This window comes from Malania oleifera, chromosome 7, assembly GCF_029873635.1.
Source record: "Malania oleifera isolate guangnan ecotype guangnan chromosome 7, ASM2987363v1, whole genome shotgun sequence".
NCBI lineage: Eukaryota > Viridiplantae > Streptophyta > Magnoliopsida > Santalales > Ximeniaceae > Malania > Malania oleifera.
In genome coordinates, this window is record NC_080423.1 from 98,275,703 (window position 1) to 98,296,126 (window position 20,424).

Consider the following 20,424-nt stretch of genomic DNA (forward strand, 5'->3'; position numbering starts at 1 on the left):
TCCCTGGATTTCCTGCTCAACACATCAGCTACCACATTTGCTTTCCCTGGGTGATAACTGATGGTACAATCAAAATCCTTAATCAGCTCCAACCACCTTCTCTGCCTCATATTCAGTTCTTTTTGCGTAAAGAAATACTTCAAACTTTTATGGTCGGAGAAGATCTCACACTGCTTACTGTACAGGTAATGCCTCCAAATCTTCAGTGCGTGTACCACTGCAGCCAACTCAAGATCATGGGTAGGGTAGTTCTTCTCATATTCTTTCAACTACCTGGATGCATACGCCATTACCCTGCCATGCTGCATCAATACACAGTCAAGTCCTTTCAAGAACGCATCATTGTAAATGGTATACCTCTCACCCCCAGACGGAATGATCAACACTGGTGCTGTGACTAGTCTCTGCTTCAGCTTCTGAAAACTTTGCTCACAGCTATCATCCCACTCAAATCTGACATTCTTCCTCGTCAGTCGTGTTAAAGGCCCTGACAAAGCTGAGAATCCCTTAACAAAACGACGGTAATAGCCTGCTAGCCCCAAGAAACTCCTGATCTCGTGGACATTTCTCGGTCTAGCCCAATTCACTACAGCTCAATCTTGCTAGGATCCACAGAAATACCGTATCCAGATACAACATGCCCCAAGAACACGACCTTCTCCAGCCAAAATTCACATTTACTGAACTTGGCGTACAACTTCTTTTCCCGAAGTGTCTGCAAAACCTGCCTCAAGTGCGTCTCATGCTCCTCATAGTTCCTAAAATATACCAGTACATCATCAATAAAAACAACAACAAACTGGTCTAGGTATTGGTGGAAGACTTTATTCATCAAGTCCATAAATACCACAGGAGCATTCGTCAAACCAAACGGCATCACTAGAAACTCGTAATGCCCATACCTAGTTCTGAAGGCCGTCTTTGAGACGTCTTCTTCTTTCACCTTCACCTGATGGTAGCCAGATCTGAGGTCAATCTTCGAAAACACCCGTGTACCCTGGAGCTGGTCAAACAAATCATCGATACGGGGTAGAGGATACCTATTCTTGATTGTTACTTTATTTATCTCCCTATAGTCTACACACATCCTCATAGTCCCGTCTTTCTTTTTCACAAATAAAACTGGAGCTCCCCACGGAGATACACTGGGCCGTATGAAGCCCTTATCTAGCAGATCTTGCAACTGATTCTTCAATTCTGCTAACTCCACTGGCGCCATTCGATAAGGTACTTTAGAAATCGGCGCTGTACCGGGAGGTAGATCAATAGAGAAATCCACCTCACTGTCGGGTGGCAAGCCTGGTAACTCATCTGGAAAAACATCCACAAACTCCTTCACTACAAGCGTGCTAGTTAGTTTCGACTCATTCTCTGACATCTCTTTCACAACCGCCACAAACCCCTGACAACCACTCAGCACTAGTCTCCTGACCTGAATAGTTGAAACTAGCTGAGGCGGGGATTGTACATGCGACCCTACAAACTTGAATTCTGCTTCCCTCGGGGGTCTAAATATCACCTCTCGTGCACGACAATCTATGCTGGCAAAATTAGCTGCTAGCCAATCCATGCCAAATATAACGTCAAACCCATGCATGTCTAACAGTATCAAATCAGCAAACAATGTTTTCCCCTGAATCTCTACTGGGCAGTCGCGGAGTATCCTACCACACCTCACTACCGACCTAGTCGGTGTAGATACCAACAGTTCAACATCTAATGATTGTGTTTCAGCCTTACATAATTTAATACACCCCAAGGACACAAACGAGTGTGTAGCTCCTGAATCAAATAATGCAATAACTTTAAAAGAAAGCATAATGAACATACCTGTCACCACGTCACCTGACACCTCAGCCTCACCCGGCGTCAGAGTAAACACCCTAGCTGGAGCCGTATTCCTCTGCTGGCCCCCCCCGTGGTGCCTGATAACCTCCCCGGTATGGTCTAGGAGCTGGAATTGCATCTGGTGGAGTAGGGCAGTCTCGTACCATGTGCCCCGATCTACCGCAGCGATAGCACACCGGAGCTACATCTGGAGGGGTAGGACAATCTCGCACTATATGTCCCGATCTACCGCAGCGGTAGCACACTACACCACTAGCTCGACACTCTCCCCAGTGTCTCCTACCACAAGTCTGACAAACTGGAGGACCCTGCCCTGTCTGCACCTGGCGTCCTCCCGTCTCCTGTCTCCGTCCTCTACCATGATTACCTCTCCTCCACTGACCCGGCCTGTGACCCTACTGGTAGCTTGTAGATGCAGATCTCTTCCTCTATCCCGACTCATCCGCATCAAGACGCTCACCAATCTCTGCCAAGGCCGCCCTGTCGACCAACTCAGCGAAGTCCTGGATCCGCAGCACCACCACCTGCCTAAATATACTCCGCCTCAAGCCTCTCTCAAACTGCCTCGCCTTCTTCACCTCATCAGGAACAATGTATGGGGCGAATCGAGATAGCTCGATAAAACGTGCTGCATACTGCTGGATGGATAGCTGTCCCTGCTTCAGACTCAGGAACTCTTCTACCTTAGCCTCCCTCACAGTAGTTGGAAAATATCTGTCAAAGAACAGATCTTTAAACCGGTCCCATGTCATAGCTATTGGAGTCACCCTCTGCTGCTCTAATAGTCTCACTGCAGTCCACCACCTCTCAGCCTCTCCTGTCAATTTATAGGTGGTAAAGAGGACCCTCTGTTCCTCAGTACATTGCAGCACAGCCAAGATTTTCTCAATCTCCTGCATCCAGTTCTCAGCGGCTACAGGATCAACTCCACCTGAGAACGCCAGAGGATTCATCTTTGTAAATTTCTCTATAGTGCACCCATTGCCTGTAGATGGACCACTCTGCTCCCTCGAACTCCTAGCAATCTCAGCCATAACCTGCTGAGCCACGCTACGTAATACCGCATCAAAGTCAGTCCTAGCTGCACCTGATGGTCCTACTCCATCACTGCCACTTGTATGGGCACTATTTCCTTTTGGATCCATCCTGGAAAATAGCAGTTGCAATTCAGTAATCCTATCCTCATAATTTACCCACCTATCCTCACCACTCATCTCAACATTTCTAACTCATTGTTAATCCCCAATCCTACATTCTAGGAACACAACCCGACAATAGCTTACTATGGTTTTCCTGAAATCGTCACCCTAGGAAAAACACAGAAACTACCATGGAAGTCCTGCCTCTAGACTGTAGAACAAAACCTCAAATCATTTCCTAAACTCTGGTATTGTTCCTGCTGCACTCTAAAGTCTACAGAACCTAGCAACCTAGGCTCTGATACCAAGTGTAACGACCTGCTCCTTTTTCACATATATTTTTTTTTATATAAATAAATTATCATCACATCATACATTCCAACTCAGCAGGTCACAATCCACCTGGGCCCGTGGGCACCAAGGATATAACAAAACATACAGCAGAAGCCTACACAGCAGAAAGTATAAAATCATATACATCTCATCATAATGTGCATAACACATACCAGAGTCACTACAATTACTATCTCACAGTATATACATCTCAAAAATGAAATCTAGGGACAATCCCCACAAAACCTAACTGTCCCTACCAAAAACTTACCCTTCCAAAGAGGGCAAACAACTGATCTAGATCAGCGGGGCTTTTCCCGCTCTCCTATTAGGGGCTCCTGAAAAATGTATAAGATTTAGGGGTGAGACACCTCTCAGTAAGGGAAATAAACTAATACCAGTGTGTGGCAACATGAGTATTCTGTGTTCTACATATACCATACATAACATATTCAATACTGTTTATCAAATCTGGGAAAACATACATATATATCAACACATAGCAGAATATACTGCATTTTCATAAGCATATCTCGTCTCATACACTAATAATAACATAAAACAATCCTGGTAGGTTAGCTGGCTGTTGTCATGTATTACCCCCACATGAATGGGTTGTGTGGCCCGAAGGCGGGATCTGACAATGGTTGGCCGACCACTGCCAAGTCAAACAGTAGTCTATAGGTCCGATGGGTCTACCCACACTGGTCCGTACACCAGGGGCGATAATAGCACACTTCTTGAAAATAACCACATCGACTATCCAATCTCACACCACTCCGTACAGCGGCGTTAACACAGATATCATGATCACGAGGACCATGGACACATAGCAACGGTACCGTGCAAGTGCTAGCCTAGACCAAGCCAACCAGGTTCTGATATCATATACATATACTAAAACCGTGATACATAAATATCTCATATCATTTATTTTCACATCAATCATATCATTTCACATATATACGTGTATCATGAAAATCATCGGCCCGTACGCCGGTATTACACATTTTAACATAGCACGGCCCGTACGCCGGCAAATCACATAGCACAGCCCGTACGCTGGCAAACCACATAGCACAACCCGTACGCTAGCAAATCACATAGCACAGCCCGTACGCTGGCAAATCACATAGCACGGCCCGTACGCCAGCAAATCTCAACCACATTGCACGGCCCGTACGCCGGCAAATCACATATACATATAAAAATATCCCGGCCCGTACGCCGGTTTTCCATCATAGAAATCTATATCGTCCCCATTCCAAAAAAAATAATATTTCACAACATTTTTATACTCATGCCACACTAAACAAATTTTCTACGTATTCAACATATCATCATTTAAACAGTATTTTCCAAATATAAATCATATATATAAATATATTTATTTTTCCTGAAACCAGATGCTATATATATATACATACATTTTCTCAAAACAAAACTAACTTAGTTTATTCCCTTACTTGATTCCTGAAAAACCCCTAAGAAAATCTTCCCCGTACCCACAAGGTTCTCAACTCAATACCCTGAAAATGAAAACTCGCAGAATTAAAGTTTAGTATTTTCGTACGTACAACATTTTTTATAACTACCACTAAGTCAAATTCGACTTAAAAAGTCTTACCTCAACTTAGGGATGATTCCCAACGTTCCCAATCAACACCCTGGAACTGAAAATTTTCAGTATTAAAGTTCAGTATTTTTACGCGTATATCACTTTCTTCAACTGTCAAAAATCCAAATATTGAATATAAAGTCTTACTTTAGATTTGGGATGAAATCCAATTTCGTTTCCCTGACGATCCGCTCCGGCAGACTTATAGAGAACTTCGCCAGGAGCGTCGTGGTGGCTTCGGTTTGTCGATCCGGCGTAAAACTATCCCGGAATCGAAGAGAGAGAGAGTCGTAGGAGAGAGAGAGAGAGAGAGAGAGAGAGAGAGAGAGAGAGAGAGAGAGAGAGAGAGTACTTCCAAAAAAAAGATCTAAGCAAGCTTCTTGAAGAAGCTTGCACACCATTTTGTATATATATATATTAATATCATAATAATCATTAATTAAAGTAAAGCTTCTTGAAGAAGCTTTCACACTTATATATATATATATACCTTTAACCTATATATTAAATGTATATCATAATAACTTACTTATATATATATATATATACACACACACATATATATATACATGCTTTAATATTTATGTATATATATATATATATATATATATATATATATATTTGTTCCTTATCATACTATTCATTTTACTTGTTAATTTAATTAATTAATTTTATTTTATTATTTTATTATTATATTTTTTAAAAATTTTATTTTTTTCCCGGTTACTACATGTCTTCTAGCCTTTTTTGGAAGGCTAGAAAGTCACTCAATGGCACACTTGGGTTATCTATTGAAGTAGAATGAATTGACTGGGGTGATTGGTTTCCCCTAGCGGGTTTTGATTTGGAGTTATGCAATGTGGTCATGGTCAAGGATAGAAAACCTCCCCAGGGTTCTCACAGATGGCGCCAACTATTGTTGCCAAGAATCGTATGGCTATTGTCAAACCGTCCTTCGACCACGACTGCCTGAAAGGAATTAAATAAGAATGGCTTGAGGACCCGATGTGTACTCTGGGGTATCTCTCTGATGCCTAAGTTAGGGAATGAGAAGTTCATATTACAACAGTAAATAAAAAGTGAGTGAGAATGAGATTTTTACCTCTTCTTAGGATCCCCTTTTTACAGTGGTGGAGACAAACTCCCCTTCAGTTTGACATTTATGAGCGTGTTGTTGTGCTTAGAGGGGCTATGGGTGATTCGCCATTATGCTTAAGGAGGTTATGAGTGACTCGTCATTATACTTAATGGGAGTTATGAGTTACTCAAAGCGGTTATGCAAGACATCAATAGTAGCTCTTATAACCGCATCAAGGGTCATGAATAACATGAATGCAGTTATGCGAGACATCAAATGCTGTCCATTGTTAGCCTTGCAACTAACCGCCCCTATGAGCATACTTGTCAATTTTGGGTGTATCAAATAGTAACTTTTTTATTTAAAAAATTATAAATGTCAATTAAAAGGTTAATTAAAATAAATAGTAACACTTTTAATAAATATTTTAATATTTTCTAATTAAAAATTAATTAAGATTTTTATTAATATTTGTAATTAAATTTTTTAATATTTCTAGTTAAAAAATTAACTAAAATTTATGTTGATTAATATTTTTAATTGTCATTTTAATATTTTCTAATTAAAATCTTGGTGAGCGGCTTTTATGTGCAACATGTTATTTCCATGTTCCGAAAATGTCCTTGATAGAGCTTATTTGAAAATGAGAATGTAAAATAGGTGACCTAAGACTAGGGTTAAATTGTCTCAAAAAAATTTATAAAAAATAAATAAACTTTAAGACTAGGGTTAAATTTCTTTAAGTTGCAAATTTATTTGGCGTGCTACATACTTCATAGGTTGCTCCTTTCTAGATTTTAGAATAGAGAGTTTGGGACATCATTTATTAGGTGGGCATTGGATGATGATGCTATATTGTTTTATTATTATGAGATGTCCTAATAGTAATACATTAGTTTTACCTTATGTTTGAATAGAGTTTAAAGTTTAATAAATTTTAACAGATACTTATCAAAGAAAATAAATTATTAATTTTTAAATTTGTAGCTATTAGCAGTAAATTAAGGAGAATGGAAATAAATTGTTTAATAAAAAAATATAGGGTTCGAAAAGGTCATAAGTATAAATTACTATAATAAAAGTTGAATGATTATATTCATCCAATGTTTGACCTTCTAAAATACCTTGATAAATGTGTTTTTCAAGAAAAAAATATCACATTTTGTAATTTTTCATTAAATTGAGTTTTTTTTTAAAAAAAAAATTACTTGGATAGTAGAAAAGATTCGTTGTATAAAAAATATTTCCATATAATTAAACATGTGAATGAGATGTCATCGACATCACATTTTTCAAGAATCTTGAAATATGCTGTGAAATAAATGTCCTCCTAAAAATCTATAGTGTGTCGAGAAGTTAAAAAATTAAAATAAGAAAAGTAAATAAAAGAGCTAGTAAAGTTTGCACGGTTTTAAAGTTATGTATATTTATGTACATCGAATAAGTGCATGTGCTTGTAAACAATGGCAGATCCAGAAAGTTTTTTAGTAAAGGCAAAGATGTCTAAAAATAATAAAAATATAATTTTTTTAATATTTTCCAAAGCAAATAACTAAAATGCACATCGATTCACACTTAACACTAGTAATAATTCATCTCATAATACAAGAATATTCAATTTGCTCTCCGCAAACAATAGTAAGATTGAAATATTATGCATCATTCTTGATTTCCACCTAATTGGGCACTATAGAGTTTCTTGATAATCCTATTTAAGGTAAAATGAATTCTAATTCTTTGGTTGATGAAACCAACTAGTGTCCAGGGGCAGAATTTGATGTGCTTTTGGCCATTCAGCTCAATTCTAATAAGCACAAATTTAGCTTCAATGGGTAGCCTTCAAATATGAAATGGAAAATTTTGTTTAAACTGAAGAAATTGGTGAAGATGATCTGCAGTAGTTGGACCTCAAAAAGTGGATGGGAAAGTTCTTATTGATCCTGCTACTCATGTGTTTTCTCTTGGATATGAAAAATGGAGTGATGCTCTTATTGGTAGATTTATTGTCCATTGAAGAGGAACTAGTAAGAGAGAAATTAAGGACAAATTGGTTGAGTCTGGGTGATAAGAATAACAATTTTTTCTCAATAATGGCTAATGAGAGTAGGGTTGGAACTTGGATTAGATCATTGAGGAAAGTTGAAGGAAGGAGAACAGAAAATCCTAAGGAGATTTTGAAAATAATATTGGATTTTGACACAAGTTTACTAAAAATGTGATATAGAATGTAGAGATTCGGAAAAAATAAATAATAAAAATAATTTAGAAAAAGAGGTTTTTGACTGGAAGAGGAGAAAACCGGCGATGGTTTTATGAGGGAATAGAAAATCAGAAACGGTTTTGGAAAGGAAGCTAGTTAATAGATAAACCAGCAACAGTTTTCTAGAGAGGAAGAAAAACCAGCAACGGTTTTGGGGTTTTACCGCGGGTCAATTATGGGTAAACAGTAAATCTTAGCCGATTAAATAGAAAACTGGCGAAGGATTTTCTGAGAGATAGAGAAAGTTGGCGACGATTTTCTTGGTAGTACTGAAAGTTATAAAAGAAACCGAGAGTTCAATTGTAAACATAAAAAAATAAACTTTCTCTTTCTCTAAAATCCCTACGGCCCTTCCTCCATTTTTCTTTGATTTTCACTCCTATTAAGCCTGGATTGACGATCAAGAATCACCACAGGGTTTGTGGGAAGATTCTCTGCAACCTACGCGGAGTAGATTTTCAGTTTGAGGTTCAGGGGCATTGTTCCAAAATTAGGGTAAATAGGTTATTTTTAAGTTTTATTATTAATATGGAGTATATAGGGCATAGGGAATGATAAATGACGTTTTATTGAGATTTGAGTTGATAAACTCGGGTTTTTAGAATTAGGGTTCGGGTGAGTGCCGCAAACATCATTTGGGGTCTTTGCGGGCGTAATATGGGAAACCATGTAAGGGGAATTAATTATAGTAGGTTTTTATTAATTTTAAACCGGTTAATTTGCGTATACAAATTATATATAAATAGGTATGATTTATCTAAACGACTAGACATTTGGAAAAATGATGTCTTTTGATATATAATATATATGGGATAAAATTGTGTGGCAGAAATACAATTTTCATAATTTAATTGGCTATTGTGAGTACTGAATGATGAAATATACTAATGCATTGTGAACATTGGCTGGTTGTGAGTATAGTTTACTTGTGAATAAAGATTGGTTGTGAATACTGGCTGCTTGAGAATACTGTGTGTTGAACAATGTGATGTGTGTGTATGAGTCATTTTGTGTGGTTATTCGTGTGTATCACAATATAACGTTGGCAAGCCCGATGAGTTCGTTATATTGCCTAGATGTAATCATGATATACATTGGCAGGCCTGAGGAGTTTGTATATTGTCATTATATATTGGGGTAGAGCATTGGTAGGCCTGAGGAGGTTGTTTTACTGATATACTACGGGTAGGTCATGGGGATTGGTACTGGTGGTTACTGGTGCCTGTGTGGGTCACATTATATTATGTGTGACAATATTGTGTGGACCAGTCCTGTGTGGACCGTGTATTCTGTGTGGATGTGAGTCCTATGTAGACCGTGTATTATTTGTGGATGTGAGTCGTGTGTGGACCAGCCCTGTGTGGACCGTGCATTCTGTATGGATGTGAGTCCTATGTGGACTGTGTTCTTTAGCGTGGATAACTTATGTGGAATGTGATCGGTAAGATAAATGGTATATGAATTAAATTGTATGTATATTTATGGCAAAGTAAAACTTTATGCCAAGAGCTTGCTGAGAAAGGCGAGTGCCCTAGTTATTTTCAGCGTAGTACCAGAGCAAAGGGAAGCTACTTGTATGGGCGGGTAATCTTCCCCATTCTTGGAGACTTTGCCTATATACATAGCTTGAGGGCTTACTGAGTAAGGTGAGTGCCCTTATATTAGTATTAGAGCAGAGGGAAGCTACTTGTATGGGCGGGTAATCTTCCCTATTCTCGGGTATTATCATTAAAAATAATTATGAATGTGAGTTTGATATCAGAAGTTAGTGTTGTTATTAATGATGCATTTTCTCAGCTGTTGTTGACAGTAAAATACAAATGAATATATGTTCTGTATTATTTAAACACTATGCCACACACTGCTATGATTTATTCTTCCTTACTGAGATGTGTCTCACCTTAATGGATGATTATATTTTCAGGTCCATCAGGCGATCGAGCTTAGAGCTCCGGGTAGGGTAGTATTTTTAGTAAACTTTGGAGTGTCTGTGATAGCAGTTTATGTATAGTTATGTTTTAAATACTGTGATGTAATATAAACAAATGGATGCATTTGTATATTGGGGTTTATAAATAGACTCTGGTATTTATATTGAGGTTGTATATTTATTTCCGCTGCATGAATTGTGGTACGGTATCAGGAACAGGTGAATTAAACATGTAGCATCTGGGCCCCACTTGGTGGGTTCGGGGCGTTACAGTTGGTATCAGAGCCTAACGGTTTTGCAAACTTTAAGGATGATTAATATTAGACTATAGGTTTGAGTTAGGATAAGGATAAGAGTGGGTAGGTTTGGCGGAATAGTGGTCTGCAAACTTGGAGGCAGAAATCCTTTGATGGTCTTCTGTATTTTTCTAGGGGTGACGAAAACTACGGTAAATCCATTAATGGTTTCATTTCTGAGTTGAGAGACTAGAGCTTGGGCACGTAAGTCAGAACGATGGGTCGGTTGAGCACGTTGTCAGGTTAGTGTTACGATTTTGTACTAAGACGGTATGAATGAATTGTCGATTAGAACTTATATGTTATAGAAACTTTTCGTGTTAAACTTGTCTTAGTTATGATAAATGAGGAATTTTAAGCTTAGTTTTACTTTATCTTCAAGATGGATCCTAGGGGGAAGGAAGTTGATACTAGGGTAGATATACATGTGGATACCTCCAGTGAGGATGACGTTGACGTCTCAGCGGTGCTACGTAACATAGCACGTCATGCTAAGAAGGAAGCTCGGAGAGAGCAGGGTCAGCCATTGGCAGACGGGGGCTACACTTTTCCGTAGTTCACCTGAACTAGTTCGCTGACTTTTGAAGGAGGTGTGAACCTAATTGTAGCTGAGGATTGGATTCAAGAGATGGAAGAGCTTCTGACTGTTCTACACTGTACTAAAGAGCAGAAGGTATAATACGCCACCTTTAAATTGCTTAGGGAGGCCAAGAGGTGGTGGAGGTCAGCAAAGCTGGTGGAGGAGCAGCGTTTAGGGTATACATCTATTACCTAAAGCCGTTCCAGGGAGGTCTTTTTTGTCAGATACTTCCCGGTTGCCACCCGAGTGACAAAAGTAGAGGAGTTTCTACATTTTACCCAGGGGTCCATGACGGTGCAACAATATGCAGCCAACTTTGTGGAGTTATCACGCTTTGTTGCACAATGTTTGAGAAAGGATTGAGGTTGGGGATACACGCTCAAGTGGTGGCATTATTGACTTAGAGTTTCTCTCAGCTAGTGGACATGGCCATGGTAGTTGAGGTCAGTATACAGGAAAGTGAGGTAGAAGCGAAACAGAAGAAGAGATCCATACCTTCCAGCTCACATACTGATGTCTGATAGGATTCCTGAAGGGGAGATCGTGATGCTGGGGGTCAAACGTCAGATAGGGTTGATCAAGATTATCGAGAGAATTCATTTCACCCCTTTGTGCCAAATGTAATTAGAGGCATTAGGGGGAATGCTGGGGTGGAAATACCGTGTGTTATAGGTGTGGTAGACATGACCACATAGCTTATGATTGTCGTGCTCCACCAAGCAGTGCACTTGCTCCTGATCAGAATAGGAGAAACAATCCGGTACCTCGCGGCGGCGGCGGCTTAGCGCGTGTCTATATGCTTGGTACAGCTGAGGGGGACAGTGCTAAAGGCACAGGTAATATATTTATGATTGCATAAGTGGTAGTCTTGATTGATTTTAGGATAATATATTTATAATTACATAAGTGGTAGTCTTGATTGATTTTAGGTGATTTGATGGTTTATACGTTAGAATAGATTGAACTATGTGAATGTGGTTAATTAACTTTTAAATTGTGAAAAATTATGGAATAACAAATTTTGAGGACGAAGTTTTATAAGGTGGGGAGAATGTAAAGACCCGGAAAAATTAAATAATAAAAATAATTTAGAAAAAGAGGTTTTTGGCTGGAAAAGGAGAAAACCGGCGACAGTTTTCTGGAGGGAACAGAAAATTGGCGACGATTTTGGAAAGGAAGTCGGTTAATAGAAAAATCGACGACGATTTTGGGGTTTTACCGCAGGTCAGTAACGGGTAAATGATAAATTTTGGCCAGTTAAATAGAAAACCGGCAACAGAATTTCTCAGAGATAGAGAAAACCAGCGACTGTTTTCTCAGTAATACTCAAAGTTATAAAAGAAATCGAGAGTTCAGTAGTAAACATAAATAAATAAACTCTCTCTCTCTCTCTCTCTCTCTAAAAAACCCTATGGTCCTTCCTCCATTTTTCTTCGATTTTCACTCCGATTAAGCCTAGATTGACGATCAGGAATCACCACGGGGTTTCTGGGAAGATTCTCTGCAACCTACACGGAGCAGATTTTTAGTTTGAGGTTCCGGAGTATCGTCCCAAAATCAGGGTAAGTAGGGTATTTTTAAGTTTTATTATTAATATGGAGTATATAGGGTGTAGGGAATGATAAATAGAGTTTAATTGAGATTTGAGTTTATAAACTCGGGTTTCTGGAATTAGGGTTCGGGTGAGTGCCGCAAACATAGTTTGGGGTCTTTGCGGGCGTAATCTGGGAAACCAGGTAAGGGGAATTAATTATAGTAGGTTTTTATTAATTTTAAATTGGTTACTTTGAGTATACAAATTATATATATATAAGTATGATTTATCTGAATGACTAGACATTTGGAAAAATGATGTCTTTTGATATATAATGTAATGACCTGGAAAATTTTAATGGTTAAAAAATTAGGAAAATGATAAATGAAATGGATAAATAAGGAATAAGGGAAAAAAGGGAAAAATTTTTAAAGAAGGGAACAGTAAACCTTGTCGACGAGTGTTCTACTAAAGATCATCGATGAAGTTCAGTTCCTCGTAGACGAGAAGATCACGAATGAGCAAATTTTAGATTTAAAGACTTGTCGACGAATGAATCTTCTCGCCAACGAAGTTCCTTCTGGACTCGTCGATGAATCCTGTCTACTTGTTGAAAGATGCTAAGACTAACACAAAAGCAGTTGAAAGATGTTGGGTAGTAGACTAGCACATTTCTATGTGGACTAACACAAAAACAGCTGAAAGCTACTAGGTATATTATGAAATGAAATAGAAATGAAATGTGAAATGTGAACTATGTGAAATAGGAAAGAGCCACATAAAGTGAAATGTTATGAAATGTCAAAGCTGAGAACATGAATAGATGAGAATTACAGAATATTGACAGACAAAATAATGTATTATGGTAGTATCATTATTTATGCTTGTCGAACATGTTACATTTGGGCGGGGTAGACTCTTTGCTCAAGGGCTTGCTAAGAAAGGCGAGTGCCCTGGTTAGTATCAAGTGTAGCAGTAGGCTGCATAATGTATTAGGGCTGAGGCAAACTACTTGTATGGGCGGGTAGATTTTCTTATTCTCGGGAGCCTTCACTGGTAAACCTTTGGATGAACTGTGTGAGTATGAGATTACTTCTTCACCTGAGGGTTCATTGAGTAAGGTGAGGGCCTTGGTATGCTTCAGTTGTGACCTTTGGGTTACCTAAAGTGTTAGAGTAAAGGGGTGCTACTTGTATGGGCGGGTAATCACCCCTATCCTTAGGTTTTTCTCGTGGATAAAATATCTTGCATGTGATTAATTAGGTTCAGAAAATGATTTCAGAAATTATGTTAAAGATCTGCAAATGTTGAATATTATATTGATTATAATTTCATGTTGGCCACACGTGACTCACTTCTAAAAATGAGTAGCACTAGGGCTATCCCAAGTATAGGAGTTACGTCGTGTAATAATTAGCCTAAATAGGTCAGATCGTCTCCACGGGGAATGCAGATTAGTTCTAAACTAGCACAAAATAGGCAAAGAAAATAAGAAAACAAATTTTACTAAACATGGTTCAGATTCGAAATCTTGGGATTTTTGAAAGTTTGTGATGGAATTGAAATGATGCAAAACCTAAACTAAAAATTTAACACGCATAAACCAACCAAACAACTCACTAATTAAACAAAGATAAACTAAAATTAAACCTCAACAATTACTTAAGATTAAACACCCACTCAACATAATGATGACTTGAATGAATTATAAGGATCATGCAACATTTCAACTAAATAAAAAAAATAGTTAAACTAAACAATAAGTAAAGCTTAACTAAATAAATAAACTAGACTTAACAATAGATAAACTCAAACAACTCTTAAATAAGGATAACTAGATTTAGACTAATTAACACTCCAACAAGACATTTAACATGACATTAACTAGAACAAAACAACTAAACAACCACAAGGGAAAGAGAGAGAATGAGAGAGGGACTTAAACAAATATTTAGTTTCAACATTAACTTTAAATAAAGGCAAGGTGAACTCAATAACAAAAATACTCAACTAATATTAATTCCTATAATGATTTCAAAAAAAAAACAAAGACAAACTAAATTTAACAACATAAATAACCCAGAAAGAATGTAAATTCGACAATTACTCTAAAGAAATACTGAACTTAACAATTTAAATAATCCAAACAAGTGCTTAAATTCGAGAGAGAGAGAGAGAGAGAGAGAGAGAGAGAGAGAGAGAGAGAGAGAGAGAGAGAGAGAGAGAGAGAGAGTAAAAGCAAATAATATAAATAAACCAAACAAAGTTTAAAATCAACAATGACATTAAATGAAATAATGACCTCTGAATTTAATAATACTACACCAACAATTATTAAAATAACACCAAGAGAGAGAGAGAGGAGGGGATGGCCGAATGTGAGCTTCTTCAACACAATAGCGTAGTTGCTGCCCTCTGCTTCTTGCAGCTGCACAACCCAAAAGAGCCCCCCTTTTTGACTTTTCTCCCTTTTCTTTTCTTTTTCTTTTTCCTTTCCAACCCTCTGACCCTTGCCTTGTGCGCCCAGCAAATGCTTAAGTTGCATGGCCGGGTCACATCAATGGACCCGGCCCACATCTTTTTATTTCTTCAATTTCTTGTTTTGTTTGCTCCATTTTAAGTTTTTGTCCCCCAGGGAACAAGTCCGATTTCGACCATACTAAAACTTGTATCTCTCAAAGATCAAAACAAAAAATTTGTAGATCTCTTTCTCATATTTTCCCAGAATTTTGAATCATCTTGATCGAAGCTCGGATGAGAATGTTACGCCTAGATTACGGAGTAATGCCGAAACAATCCATAAAATAGCGTATGGTAACTTCACGTCCAATTTCGACCTTGATGCAGCTAGTATTTCTCAAAACACGAAATATGAAAATTGTAAAACGTTTTCTTATCTTTTTACAGCATCTTGAATCATTGGAATCGGAGGTCAGATGAGAGAGTTACACACAGATTACGAAGTATCATTGATTTTTAGCTTCCAATAATCGCTCTGCGATAAAAAATACCAAAAATTCATAATTTACTCAATAAAACCCAAATGTTATAAACATGACACAATGTTAATTTATTGAGATTAATTAGGCATTTAATTAAAAATATAATTCATAATACATGAATTAAAACACCTAATTATACAATTTAAGCGCGTAATCAACGTGCTGATTTAATATATTGTTTATTCCTTTAGCGAGATGTGTCTCACCCGAATACAAATTTATATTTTTTAAGACCTCCATGAGATCGAGCTTAGAGAGCTCGGGATTACTATAGCATGTTTGGTTATACAAAGGAAAAAGGGGTATAAACTTTATGATACTTTTGGGTTGTACAAATTTATGTTTTATGTCTTATGTTTTAAGTCTTCTGAGAAATGGATGATTGTGAATACTGGAAGTTGTGGATTATGTTTTTGGAGTTATGTATATATGTGGATATAGGTAGATGTATGATTTATGTTGGAAGTAGATAGATATAGGAAACTCTGGTATTATACTAATTGAGGATTGTAATTATGTTTTCCGCTGCGTAATTATAAATGGAATAACAGGTACAAGAAAATGAATGACGTGGCACTCGAGTCCCACAAGGTGGGTTCGGGGCGCCACAAAACACAGTTAATCAGGTATAACGCACCGAACCGGGTTCACGGGTTTGGGACGTTACATATAATATATATGGGATAAAATTGTGTGGTAGAAATACAACTTTCATAATTTAATTAGCTGTTGTGAGTACCGAATGATGAAATATACTATTGCATTGTGAACATTGGCTGGCTGTGAGTATAGTTTACTTGTGAATAAAGATTGGTTGTAAATACTGGCTGCTTGAGAATACTATGTGTTGAACAATGTGATGTGTGTGTATGGGTCATTTTGTGTGGTTATTCATGTGTATCACAATATAACATTGGCAGGCCTGAGGAGTTCAGTGTTGTTATTAATGATGCATTTTCTCAGCTGCTGTTGTAACGACCCAGCCCTTTATATGGACCAGCACCGTTAACACAAATACAGAATATCTGTACCTGCTAAACATATATATACAACCTGCCCTAAATAGGGACAAACAGGTGTAAATTGTACATAGTTATAATGTAAATGTTGCTGAAAAATATAAACATTCATTGGGATTTCTACTAGACTTATATTAGAGCTTACTGTTATACACTCAAATACTTATATCCAAACTTTGAATAGAATCTGTTATTACAATCCTCCAAAAAGGAACTCCAACTAAGTTTAATACATGATTAGAACGCTTACGTAAGCTAAACCAAAAACAACCTCCCGAGTCCCTCTAGCTACTAGGACCAATGTCTTGATGGACCTAAAAACAAAGGTTGTATAATGGGGTGAGACATTTCTCAGTAAGGAAGAAGATATTACAACAGTGTGTGACAACGTACGCATATTTCAATAAAAACCCATATATATATATATAGAACATTTCTTTATAATATTGCAACATATGAGATTTATTTGCACATTCTAGTATTTAAATCATGCATATGAATATTAGAACAACGACCAGCTTGGTATGACAAGTTTGCCTATTTTCCCCTGTGACACGGGTTGTGCGCTGATAACTCTGACGTGCCCTGTTTGTACAGACACTGCCGAGCACCTATTCTATAGTCTGACTGCCTCCCCTGGTATATTATTTCACTAGTAATTACAAACTTTTGCAAGCCGACTATCTTACGTACCCACACTGATCCTCATGTGTGGTTGCACTGTACTGCTAGCATCGAAACCGTGCATATGGAAGTTTAGAGTATTTTTCAACCCCATCACTGAAATTTTTTTCAACCTCTTTTGGTAGCAAGTTGTGGTTTCATGTATCATATATACAATTTATAATGAAAACATATCAACCTGTGCAATTCCAGTATTTTCACAAACTCATTCAATTACTTTGGGTACAATTCGACACACACTCTCTCGGTTTACCCTTTCTAGGTATAAAGCACGGTATATAACCAGCACCTATTTTCCACATTTCAGTATAGCAAATTGGAACTCCGGTTCCCACAATATACACAAGTATTGTAAAAGACTCTCACATTCTATTTCCATGCACATGTCACACTATTTTGATCAAAAGCCCGCTATATAATACATAATACAATAAACATCATTTAAATAAGAAATAATGGATTCCAGCATCTCCTACAATAATATTAGTGCAAATAAAGACGTTTTGTAAAGTTTGGAGATCATAAGCCAAAATCCATATTTTTACCAAAAATCGTAAAATCGTAAAAACCAGCATTTTATCCGATGAAATTTAGCAAATAAGCAGTCATATTATACATATCGACATAAACGAACTTCTTAGCGGTTTAGTTTTACAAAAGAACTGTTGTAAACAAATTCTCCTTACCTTAAACCCGGAACGAAACCAAGTACGAAACGGTCCAAACCGACAACCTGGGATCCTCAAAACCTAAAAACCATAGAACGTAACCTTACTACAATTCCGACTACTATCCAACTATCTAATCAAAATCGAAAATAGAATCTTACCTCGATTTTTGGAAAAACCCAAAAATACATCCAATCCACTAGAGTTGTAGAGCTTCCTCCCCTGATCCACGCGGGAACCTCCGTTTTTAGAAACGGACGTCGAACAACGAAGGATCGTAGAGAGAGAGAGAGAGAATTTCACTAGTTTAGAAAAAGAGAGAGGGAGAGAGTTTTGAGTAATCTTAACCCTGAAGCAACCAAAATGGATATTTATAGGGCCTTTGACCAAGTCAAACTCGTCGACGAGGTGGCGTCTTCGTCGACGAAGCCATACCTTCGTCGCCGAACCCAATCCGGATATTTCTTGGCTCTCTCGGTATTCCCTTGTCAACGAGACTCTGAATTTCGTCGAGAAGGAATTGAAGGAACTTCATCAACGAACCTACTGTCTTCATCGACGAACCCTACTATTTAAACCCCTTTATTCTGTTCATTTCTCATTTACTTCTTTATTTACGGGTTCGGGTCTCTACAGCTGTTGACAATGAAATTCAAATGAATATATGTCCTGTATTATTTAAACACTCTACCACACACTGCTATGATTTATTCTTCCTTACTGAGATATGTCTCACCTTAATGGATGATTATATTTTCAGGTCCATCAGGCGATCGAGCTTAGAGTTCTGGGCAGGGTAGTATTTTTGGTAAACTTTGGAGTGTCTATGATAGCAGTTTATGTATAGTTATGTTTTAAATACTGTGATGTAATATAAACAGATGGATGCAGTTGTATATCGGGGTTTATATATAGACTCTGGTATTTATATTGAAGTTGTATATTTATTTTCACTGCATGAATTGTGGTATATGGTATTAGAAACAGGTGAATTAAACACGTAGCCTCCGAGCCCCACCATCTTGATCCTCTTGGTGAGGACCTTTGCAATGATATTAAATTTGCTCATAATCAAACTAATAGGATGGACATGACTAACATTAACAAAGTGGTCTTTCTTTGAAACCAAAGTGATTAAAGTTGAGATACTTTTAGGAATCACCACATTAGCTTGAAACTCATGAAACAGCTTCATCAAATCACACTTAATGACCTCTCAACAACTCTAAAAAATGGCTTAGGTTGAAACCATTCAACCTATGAGAATTATTATAGTGTGCTGAATGTTAAAACATTCTTGAAAGGATGAGTGATGTTCAAATGAATTTTGAACTTTATCTCTAAATTTACTTTTGCATATGTTAAGTGAAAATTCTATCAATCATGAACTCATTTGCATTATTTAATTATTATAGTTGCTTTTGAGTCCTAACCAAGTCATGTAAACCATTAACATCACATTCTATTTTTTCATAAAATTATATTCTGATATAAATTGTTTGTGGGATGCATGAACACATTACATTATTGAATACTTATTATATGAAACTCTTGTACACTCATAAAATTCATTACTCGTTGGATTATTGGGAACTATTTATTGTAAACATCCATGTTTAAAGCATATCTCTATGTAAAATGTCCTTTTGACAGACGAAATGCTGTCAAAATTTTTCTAAACTGATAAAACTTAGCTATTAAATTGTATCATTTTTTTTAACTGTGTCCAAATGTCTGATTATTTTGCTATCAAATCATTGATACTTATAGTACGTATACATATATGTTCAAAAATTGTATACTGATTTTTTTTTATAATTCTTAATTTGTAGGATTTGCTGCTGTCACAATATCAACACGATGTCATGCACTACAGTCGAATGCAACTTTTGATTTTTTTTTTTTTGTATTTTTTTTTTTTTGTTATCTGAATAGATGGAATTTTTATATTTTAATTTGAATTTGTATTTGAATTTGAATTTAAATTTTGAATTTTTTTGTATTTTTTTTGTTATCTAAACAGATGAAATTTCTGTATTTTAATTGAATTTGTATTTAAATTTGAATTATAATTTTGAATAATTTATGAATTTTTTAGTAATTATGGTTTAATGTTATGCATGCGAAAATGTAATTATAGATTTTCATAGGAATTAATGATTAAAAAATTATTAATTTTAAATTATTAGTGACTGTTTTAAAATCGTCACTAATAATTGTCCATTTTTTAAGTATTAGTGAAGGTTTCAAAACATTCACTAATAGTAGAGTATTAGTGACGAATTTGAGTTGAGCCAATGTAGAATTTATAGTGACGGTATTAAGGTTTTAGTGACGGTTATAATCTGTTACTAATATTCTATTATTAGTGACACTTTTATGATTCGTCACTAATAAGCAGTAGTAACCGCAGTTATAGATACGATTTTGAAATT